Genomic DNA, 11,746 nt, shown 5'->3' on the forward strand with positions numbered 1-11,746 from the left:
CCCTGGGTTCATAATCCAGACTCCTTTCTTTATATGAGCATTAGAGTCAGCCATGGAAATTTAAACATTGTTCTGTGTTTTAATGACTTTCCTGGCCTTAGCTCATACTCTTCACTTTGACTTTAAATCCCTTCTTACTTTGTGGACCTGAGGAGATCTCCTTTAGATTTTGAGTTTGACTCTTTAATTCTATTTGAACTGTATTGTGAGAGGAGAGTGCGTAAACTACCTCTCAGCACCCTGGCTGAGACGTGGGAGCCTAGTAGGATATATCATGGATCAAGAATTCAGAAGGAGGAACCCGGGTCCTGGGGAGGGGGAGTCAGAGCTACCATTTACTGCACATTTATTACATGTCATCCTCACAATGCTTTCAGGTAAGTTTTATTATATTCTTTATAAGATAAAAGAAAAAAAAAAACAGATTTCTTCCATCTGCACTTTAAGAATTTAAGTATGGAAAACTTAAGCCCATTATCATGTGGGGTAGTGTCAATTTCACATTTCTAGGTAAAAGATTTTTCCCTGAGTCATTTCTGAAGGACTCTGGACCCTGGGATAAATAATGATCAACTTTGGGATTCACAAATCACAGGAAATGTTTCTGACCTTGAATTATCCAAGTCAGAAAATGTTACTTGGTTTTGCAATTTAATGTTTAACTTTATTTAAAGTGCTCCAGAGTTGTTTACATGCTAGCTGGTTTGACTTGGTAGAAACAGACTCAACTTGTCTCTGTGTAGAAAGAGTAACAATTCAGCTTTTCTTCACCTCTATAATTAAACACTTGAATGTGAATTGAGATATTTCTTTGACTTAGGTTGTAATACCCATCTTTTCTAAAAAAAGAAATTTACACTTTCCTTTCGAATAAGATTTATTTTTAAATTGCTTTGTTTTAGCCATGGGGATCATCAGAGAAGACAGAGTACACATTTCTCCTTTAACAGTTATCTTTAGCCAGGCGTGGTGCTTCACACCTGTAATCCCAGTGCTTTGGGTGGTCAAGGCCAGAGGATTACTTGAGGGCAGGAGCTTGAGACAAGCCTGGGCAATGAAGTGAGACCGCTTCTCTACAAAATTTTTTGGAAAATTGGCTGGAGATGGTGGCATGCATTTGTAGTCCTAACTATTTAGGAGGCTGATGAGGAGGATTCCTTGAGCTTAGGAGTTCAAGGTTACAGTGAGCTATGATCAGCCTAGATGACACAGCAAGACTCTCTCTAAAACAAAACAACCAAAGAAAAAAAAAAGTTATCCTCAGACCTGTTTCATAAGACCGTGAACACTGTTGTTAATAATCAGTCACATGACAACTCAGCAGGATGCAGGCTCTGATTCTGGTTTACATTTCAGAGGACTCCAGTGCACGATCCTGTTGTAATCATAGGAAACCTGTCTCTAGTCTTTGTAGAGGAAGCCCAGAATGGGCCCAGGGAGAGGAAGCATCTTTCAGAGTCAGACCCTCCTTCAAAGCTCACAATGTCCAGCAGGGATTCTGATGAATCAAGGGTAGCTGTCAAGCAAACACACTGAATGAGCCTAAGTCTTAAAACAGAAGACTTGACTAAATGGCAGTGGTTATTCTCTGGAGCTTGCCTGGTTTTTCACACACACTCTGGTCTAAACAATGAACCCATATGTGATGTTATATCTGCTCAGAACCTTACATCTTCATGGTTCTAGCAAATCTTTTTTTCTCCAAGTTCAAGTTAGGCTCCTGTTTTGCCTTACCATCTCTATGACAAATGGAGTCAATCTGGTCACTCTAGTTATCAGTCTGGCATCATCTGGTCATGGGCTTGGCAGTCCATCTGGAACACTTGTGGGTGTTCTCTATTATTTTGTCTTCTATCTGTCTTCTAAAACCATTTCTATTATTTTGTCTTCTATCAGCTGAGCAAAATGGTGCATTTTTTGTTATCTACACGATGCATTCACTTATGTCCTAGATCTCCATACTGAAAACACATCTTACTTTTTTCCTTAGACATGTCTGCTGTCTAGTCTACTTTCTACTTTCAATGCCATTTCTTTCAGCAACTATTTTACCAGGAATGCCCAGCTAAAACTGCAAAATCATATATTGAGGACAATGGCTATGGAAAAGAAGAAAGAACAACTGTGACAAATATAATCTTTAGGAGAATACACAAAAGAAAATCAGGAGTGCTTATGGGCTGAGGTGTTATATGCTTTCAGATAGAATAGTAAACAAAATTGATATCTGTAGTGCATAAAGGATGTCATAATTATCAAGTGAGAAAGTGTTGCATTCTATAACCAGCACAAGTTATTATAATTATACCATGCTGAATTCATATCAAGATAACTTCACTTACTACCTGGGACTTAGAGTAAATGTATTTTACTTTGCTGAGTCTCACTTGGAGATCATTAAAAAAACTTAGGAATAAATCATGCAACAAAATGAAACCATCCACCATACTTTGCATAGAACAGAAAATCAATAAATGAAGGTCATCGTCTGTCATAATTATCATTATCATTATTATTTCTATTACTACCTCTGAAATGTCATGAGTAATATTCATGATTGAAATAAAGCAATTAAAAATCAAATTCATTCAAAATAATCAAATATAATTTAATTAAAAAGTTAGAGGCAGTCAGCAATCAGTCAAAAAATATTGAGTTACTATATGCATTCCAAAATGAAATGTAAAGGGATAGCATTCCCCACAAACAATGAATAAAATAAAATTCCTTATATTTTATTTAAATAAAATAAACAGATGATGTATAAACAGCATCCATAAAACCTACAACAAACATTCCAAAGATGAATCTTCGTTACAATCAGATACATAAAAGAGGTGTTTGCTACATCTGTTCATTGGAAGGCCTAACTAGCACAATAACATGAGAAAGAAATGTGAAGCAATTAGAAAAGAAGTAAAATTATAATTATTAGTAGATGATATGATTGTCTACATAAAAAAACAAAGCAAATCTGTACATAAATTACTGTAATTAATGTGAGTTTAGCAAATTTGACAGAACGAAAAGTAATATTCAAAGACCGATTGCATTTTAATTACCAGCCCAAAACAAACAAAAAAAATGATATTATAAAAAGAGATACAATTCACAATGGCAATAAAAGAATGTAACAGCAACAAAAGGATATAAAACCTAGGAATAAATCTAACAAAAAATGTGGAAGATCGTTATGTAGAAAATTGTAAAGCTTTATTGTAAGGTATTAAAGCCGAACTAAATAAAGAGACATAACATTTTTATGAACAGGAACATTCAAAAATGTAAAAATCTCGTCTCTCCAGACTAATCCATATGCCATTCTAACCAATATTCCAACATAAATTTCCATATAATTTAATTTACCAAATATATCCTCAAATAAAGATTGTGGTTATCCCTTTCTTTGTAATCATTCTTCTACTCTGCCCCTCACCCCCTTTTCAGAGACTCCTTGTAATAAGGCCTATTTAACACTAAATATGTGCTGAGCACTATTCTGAGCATTTTATATATAATAACACTTTCACTTCTCACAGCAAGCTTCTATGGTATGTACTATTATTATGGCACTTTACAGAGAGGTTAAGTAACTTACTAATAAGCTATGGAGTCAGGAATCCAACCTCCCAGAAAGTCTGGCTGTTGTGTCCATTTTCTTACCCTCCAGACTATTCCGTCTGTTAGGTAAATATTGAAACCAACTTTCAACATCAGTTTCCTATAAAATTTCCCTCTCATTATTCTTCCTTTTGTATCTTGGCATTACTGTGAATTTGAGCTGTATCAATTTTCTTCCAAATTCCTGAGATCACCTGCCTACCTTCCTTCCCTTCTTCTCTCCTTTCCTTCCTTCTTCCCTACTTCATTTTTTTCTCATTCTTTCCTTCCTTCTTCCCTCCCTTTCTTATTTCTTTCCTTCTTCCCTAATTCTAAGGATATTTGTCATTTCTAAGAAAACCTTCTTTTTCACACATCTAATTTTTTAAGTATGTCAGCATATATTTCTGATATTATTCATTTATTTATGTTAAATATTTATACTAACATCCTTCTAGTTTGGAGAGGGATTCTAGTTTTTCTGTTAACTTTGATGCTCTGTCTTGAGGTTGTTGAGTTGTACTTGGCTATTGGTTTTTGTTACAAGTGATGGTGTTGAATTGCCAAATAGAAGAATACATTTCCAAAACTTAAATGTTATTTACTACTGAAGTGCAGGTTAATGAACTTTATGATTCCGAGAACTTGTCTTAGCAGATGAGGGTGAATGTTGGTTGTGCTGCCAGGATGGGTGTGTGAGGTGCTGGCATTTTGAATCTGGGGACTCCATGTTCTCATCTGAAACATTTTTGTTTCTTAGCCCCTAGTAACCACGTCAGTCACTTAAAAGTGTAGCTCGATTGCAAATATTAACTTGGAGAAAAATGAAAAAGGTAATTTCTCTCTTATTCTCTTCTTTTTTATTTTATTTTTTCTCTCTGCCACCTTTATGAAGGGGAGTTTGCTGTGGCTTGACATGGCTTTTCTCAACTTCCAACATTTATACCAAAAGCTCTTAATTTGGCTCAGTTCCTTTTGATTCCTCCCTCTCCCACTCAGACTCTTATTTTTCTCTTGGTGCTAAATCAGAATGAGGAGCAAGATCATGTCAATGTTGTTACAAGACAGGATTAAGGGCCAAACCTATTTATTGGCCTTTGAATTGCAAAGTTTGGTTTTTATTGTACTCAGTTTGGGCTTCTATTTGTCAGACACCTGTGCTTATAAGTGATAGAAGTCCAACTGAAATGGCTTTGGAAGAGAAAGAAAGAGAAAAAGAAAACATGGAGACTGAGGTAGGTCACAGAAGATAAGAATGAGCAGCTGGAACAAGCACAGTTCCAGGGACCACTGCCTCAAAATAAATGAAGACCTTTCGAACTCTTATTTCAGCTGTTCTTTTGCACTTTCTCCCTTCTCTTAGATCTTCTCCAAGAGGCAACAGACAAGTCTGTTGGCAGTTTTGGAGTCTCATTCATCCCATCCATAAAAGAGAAGAGAAAGCAACTGTGTTCAAAACCTAGGAAAGGCTCTTACTGGCCCAGCCCAGAGTACTTTATTACCATTTGAACCAACTGCTGCAGCCTTGTGGGTGCAGTGCCAAGTTGTCTGATTGGTCACTCCCATCATCCCAATGTTTTTCAGCCTACAGTCATTACTCTTATCAATTTAGCACCTCTTATCAATTTAGCCAGCATGGTTTTTTAAACAAAATGGATGAGGCTAGAATAGAATGGAACAGATCAGAGTGCATCCCACTTAGTAAGAGTCAGGATTTTTTGTGAAACTTTTGATTCTGCAACACATATGTTTACATATTAAGCCTATATATTAGTATTGCAGCATATTTTAAAAACGTATATTTTTTACTCTAGGTCAGTCATACTCCAAAAGGGTTAAAATTCTCTCTTTACTGCACGTTTTATGCATTTTATTTCTATTAATAACGCCTCTGCTTCTGAGACATAAATGCTTTTGCTTGGCCTTTCAAAAAGGACGGCCTAGAAAACAATTGTTCAACCATGTAATTGCTTCGCTTTTCATTACCCTGTGGGTTTATTGGGCAGATACATCAATTTCTCCTCTGGACTTCAAAGTCAAAGGTTGTGTTTTGTATGCATGCTTCTTTCTTTACTCGAGGTCAAACTGTATTCCACAGTCCAGTCTGGGAACTGACGTAAGCTTCTAGTTGTTAGACAATGGTAGCTATCAAAGAAGCTTAAGGTGATCTATAGTTAGGTTTAATAAAAGTAAATTTTAGACTAAAATCTGCCATATGTACAGCTATTTATGAAACCATCTAACCATCACATTGTGCCAAATGTTCATTCCTAGCGGATGCAACACCATTCCAGAGACAGGATTTTGTTACCCTTAGAGTTAGTATTAGGCAAAAGGAAATCAATCTAAACCAATGCTTTGGACACAGGCTTATCTAGAAATGAAGCCTAGGGTACCCTCCATAAAACTACAGGTTACAGACCTTACTGAACTCTCCAGATCTGGACTCTGCAGAGTCTAGCTTTGGCAAAAAATGTGGCTGATAGAGGGCATTGCAGGAGCGTCCTTTGGCCTGTAACCCTCTTTTACATCAGCCTAGCTGACCTCCCAGGAATGAGACCTCTTGGGGAAGTTGACAGCCCACAGAGTGAAACCTTAAACCAACTGGCACATACGTACCTCCCTATATTAAAATATCTAAAGGCTAAATACAAACTGAACATGACAAATAAAAAGCACTAAAGCACGTCCCTTAGGCTTGAAGAAATTAATCATCAGTTGACAAATTCATTATAACTTGATGGCAAATAAAACAGCCCACATGAACAAAACTGCTTTATAAGTGCTTTTCTGGATACCACATAAAAATGTCTTTCACAAAATTATTAGGTTGGTGCAAAAGTAATCGTGGTTTTTGCCATTACTTTTAATGGCAATTACTTTTGCACCAACCTAATACAGCTTGCATGGAAATCCAGTGCTAAACTCAGCTTTCAGGAAACCAGTGTGACATAATGTTGGTAAAGAAAACAAAGTGGAGAGTATCAAGAGTATGAAGGTAATGAATGAAAGAATGGAGAGACTTTATTGAAATACTCTTGGGCATTATCTGCCTATACTTTTACTTGAACTCGTGGCTGGCTTTTGGTTTTACTTTTTCTTTCCCCTCGAAAAGTAGGTCATCTACTTTGCTGGGCTTTATTATCTGGAGACATTACTTGCCCTTGGCCTTGTGGTGGCTCTTGGTCTTCTGGGGCAGCAGCAGGCCCTGGATGTTGGGCAGGACACGTCCCTGCGAGATGGTGACTTTGCCCAGCAGCTTGTTAAGCTCCTCGTCGTTGCGAATGGCCAGATGCAACTGGCGCAGGATGATGCAGGTATTCTTGTTGTCGCGGGCCGGGTTGCCAGCCAGCTCCAGGATCTTGGCGGTCAGGTACTCCAGCACCGCCGCCAGGTACACCTGCGCTCTGGCCCCGACCCGCTTGGCATAGTTTACCTTCCGGAGCAGACGGCGCTGGAGCCTCGGCCAGGGAAGACCGAGTCTGGGACTTTAGCGCGAGCCTCGCCGCCCTGCTTCCCACAACCAGGTGTCCCCTGCGAAGTAGTGCCCTCTAATGCCAAACCAAAACGACTATATCCCTTACACACACACACACACACACCTCACACACCTTAATGGCTAACTTCTCTGGAAGGTGCCTCATTTAAGCAAAGCAGAACTGCAGATACTTTTACATGCCTTTTTCCGCTATTTTGTATGCAATCAGACTTTTTCCAGACTTTCTTTGAATACAAGTATCTGCAGGATTTTCCTTATCACCTGTAGACACTTTTTCTCTTTTCGAGGAAGCTAGAAACAGATTTTGATATGCCTAAAGCTTTGAAGTGTTGTACAATTTCTAGAAAGGGCTCCAAGAAAGCCATATATAATATGCATTTTTTTGTATAATTTGAGAATATTTATTTCTTCTATAGAGGGCAAGTAAATGAATTGGATGTGAATGTATGAAAGTCATATGTTATGTATTCGTGGAAATTAATAAGTATATCATACATAGGTTAAGAAATGGGAGGACAAAGAGATACCTATATTCATGAGGCCTGAAATAAACAAGACACCTGGGCACAAGATACTTACGATATACTAAATATACAGCTAACACCAAATATCCAGGGTACACCGAAGGTTATACAAGCACCCAGTATTTTCAAGGCCTTGATTCAGCCACCTACTGAGGACACCCCTTCTGCCACCATGTGTTCTCTGTTCAAAAAACACACTACTATTCAGCCTTTAACAACAAGGAAATCATGCTATTGGTGAAAACATGGGTGAACCTAAGGAACATTAGGGTAAGCAAAAAAAAAAGCAGGCACAAAAATACAAACACTACATAATCTCACTTGTATATGGAATCTAAGTGTATCAAACTTATAGAAGCAGAGAGGAGAACAGAGATTACCAAACGTTATGGGTTGGGGAAATGTTGGTCAAAGCATATAAAATTTTAGTTAGACAGGAGAAATAAGTTTGGTTCAGGAGATCTATTGTAAAACATGGTGACTGTAATTAATACAATGATTGTATACTTGAAAATTGCTATGAGAGTAGATTTTAAATGTTCTCACCACAAAAAGATACATATGTGAGGTAATGGATAATTATCTTGATTTAGCTGTTCTACAGTGTGTACGTATATCAAAACATCATGTTGTACACTATAAATATACATAAGATTTATCTGTCAATTTAAAAAAAGAAATAAATAAAACCCATAGCTGTTTAGCATGTCTTTCTCACAGAGCAAGTATGTGTCATTATCCTCTCCTATAGTACTTTCTGTCTGTGGGCTCCCTTGTTGGAATCTCAGTGGTAGTTCTTGTAATCACACCATTAGCTGGGAAAGTTAATGTGGCAGAGAAAGACAGGATGTTTGCATAGTCTGTACTCCCAGAGTCAGCACTATGGTCCTCCCATCTTGCTTGCTCCCTATTCTAAGTATGTAAAATTACATATCTATCATCTTTATTTGGCCTGTGAGATTTTCTGTTCCATAGATGGCCTGCCTCCTTATAGCAAACTTGGAAGCTCCGTCGCATCAGAATATTTTCCAACAAGATACCAGGGTTAAGATCAAGAAAGACGAGAGAAATAGAAGTTCAGTTGCTGGGAGAATCCAAGTGAAATAATCTAGTAATCTTGTAAGATGTTGAAACAGATACACTGACATCTGATCGAAGGCCATGTGGATCATAAATTCCTTTTGCAATGGCATCCTTGAGTGGATCACTGGTAAGGCCTCCCACCTGACCCATTGTAACAGATGATTGACCATTACCTCCAGGCAGTTCAAAAGGCCAAATGCTTCTTGCTGCCTGGGGAGCTGGCCAAGTACACTATTGGCTAACACCAAGTACACTAGCTGCCAGTGAGTTCCTTTTATCAGACTTCAACATCATATACCAAAGACAGTTTCAGAACTACCTTGGTTTTTAAAATTAGAGTTCTAGTTAATGTGTTCTTGCTAATAATTTTTTGGTTGTGTTAATAATTCATGGATTGTGAATCACCCAATCCACTAGTACATTAACACAGCAGGGAGTGGGGGAGAAATTTCACATTTCTCTCAGCTTTAACATGTTTTCTTATGTGGTTTGTTTTCTTTAGTGGTTTGTTTTCAAGATTATAGAGTACTTTGTGCATATGCTCTAATGTACCACTTATGAAGTGACAGCCTCTGTTGCTTTGCTTTTTCATTGAAGTCTTTAAATATAATTTTGTGCTCTAAAGTTTAAGTATTATCTTCATAATGTTCTCAACTTCTTATGGTATCTTGGTTTAATCTGTTTCCTAATTTGCTAGTCCAACTCCTTCTCCATAATTTTTAAAATAATTTTTCCAATTTACTAAGATTTTGAATCAGTCCTGGAGACATTGGTCCCTCAATCTAAGTGCTATGTTTTCCAGGATCACTCTTCTTTTCCAGGTCAGATAATTCCTGCTCAAGCTAGGGTTGACTCAAAAAGGCAGCTTCTGACAGCAGTTGATTGTAGGTAGCTGGATTTATGACCCAAACTTGGCCAGTGTCATTTCTTACAGACTTAGGTTAAGGAGGTTAGTTTCTCTCAAGTAGTTGAAGCTGAAACCTACAAAATTTAGGTGCCGTAGGAAGAATCTTTTCAAAGTACTGTTGGTACAGGCCACACTTGGGTACTAGACTGTCTGGTGTTGCTTTCTGAGTGGTTCATGCCAAATATTAATGCTATAAAATCAGAGTGGAATTTGATCAACTCATTTACATGCATTATTTATTTTTCGTCCAACTATGCTTTCTTTGAATATGGCAACTATAAATAGTTCCTACTTGGTACCATCTGACAGTCTTTTTATCTCTAAGCAGTGGGAGGCTGAATCTTCTATGCCTGGCTCTTCCTTTAAGTAGTTTGCTATCACCATAAATGACTTTAAGAACATTTGTTTGCTATCTCCAAAAACAACTCTAAGAAACTTTTACCAAAACTCAGAAGATTAGCATGAGAGATGCCCTACAGAGAACTACTCCATCTACTTTAACAAGGTCTTGAAACAAGTGTGCTCCAACCTGGGTGTTTCATCCAAGGCAACATGTATTGAGAACTATTTTATCAAGGATATCGTTAAGCACACAGTAGGACAAGACTCCCTCTAGGCTCATTGTAACAGATACTGCACTATTGCCTCCAGAGAGAGCTAATGATCTGTGCACCTGCTCCTACCCAGGGAATTGACTCAGCATGCTATATCTGAGGACATCAAGGCCATTACCAACTCTATCCAAATAAGCTGCTGTTGAGGATTCAAAGAGCATAAGACAAAGGCTCTGTTCACAGCCATCAACATTTTCTGTTAATAGCTGCCTCTTAATGTATTCATATTGCTGATGGATATCTTTTTATATTACCTCTTTGTGAATTGTTCAGGATCCTATATAATTGACTTAGTAAAACTTTTCTCCTTTCTATATTAAATATTAAAAAGTAGGTCTATTTTGTTTCTGATTTTTCTTAATGAAGGATAGCACATGTTTGTATGTTTGTGTTTCAAAAAACCTACTATGTGGCCAAAAATGGTCTCAGTTCACCACATGATTTAGTGAAGGCCCCTGTATTAGTCTGTTCTCATGATGCTAATGAACACATACTTGAGACTGGGTAATTTATAAAGGAAGGATGTTTAACGGACTAACAGTGTTTCACAAAGAGAGTTTCAGAACTACCTTGGTTTTTAAAATTAGAGTTCTAGTTAGTTCTAGTTAATGTGTTAACTATTATTTTTTAATAATTTATTGGTTGTATTAATAATTTATTATTAACAATTATTTATTATGTTCACATTTTATTGGCCAAAGTAAGTCATATAGATATGCCTGATGCCAGTTGCATATGAAAGTATCACCATCCCAAAAGGAAGGGCAGAGATATTTGTAATTAAAAGTACAATTCATCACAATCCAAACTTCTGATCACAAATATTCAGTTCATGCTCCTTTCCAAACACAAAGTATATTCAATGGGTGCCCCTCTCCCACTCCAAGAAAGAAAACCCGAAAGTCCTATCCAGTCACAGCATCAGCATTGAAGTGCAGGATCTCATGATAATCTCTGCATAAGTCTGGATTGGGGTCCTTTTGTTCTGAAACCAATACAATGACAAGTCTGCCCCACCTCTACTCTACCGCACAACCGCATGTACAACAGTGGAACAGGAATAGGATAGCTACAAAAGTAGGAAACAGACAATACTCACTTGTTGGAGGAAATTATGAAATCATTCAGGGCAGATATTGCAAAGTTTTTCTACACTGGAGGTGTACTGATTAATTCCTTGCTTAGTCCGTAGTTCTACACCCTCAGAACAGCTCGTTGTTTTCCATGGCCTTTGGCTCCACCTTCTGGGAAATATTTTCTTTTCCATTATTCCTTTTGGCCACATTTGAAGAGGACATTGGATATGCCCCTCCTTAGGAACTGAGCATCTTTCACAGTCCATCTTCTGCCAAAAAAAATTAAAATAAATAAAATGTAAAAATTGGTATACCAGGGTATACCAATATATTTTTGAGTCCTGAAGTTACGGTCCCCTTTAGTCCAGGCTGATTTGTACAACTCTCAAGGCTCGTTTCATTGCCTTGCTTACAACCAACTTTGCTTGCTAACTTTACTTGCC

At 37.5% G+C, this 11,746-nt stretch overlaps 1 pseudogene; it reads right to left on the reverse strand.

Annotated features, from left to right (window-relative positions):
* Positions 1-6,754: 6,754 nt before the first annotated feature.
* LOC105526831 lies at positions 6,755-8,856 on the reverse strand (annotated as a pseudogene).
* Positions 8,857-11,746: the final 2,890 nt, after the last annotated feature.

Source organism: Colobus angolensis, unplaced genomic scaffold (assembly GCF_000951035.1).
Source record: "Colobus angolensis palliatus isolate OR3802 unplaced genomic scaffold, Cang.pa_1.0 Scaffold6, whole genome shotgun sequence".
NCBI lineage: Eukaryota > Metazoa > Chordata > Mammalia > Primates > Cercopithecidae > Colobus > Colobus angolensis.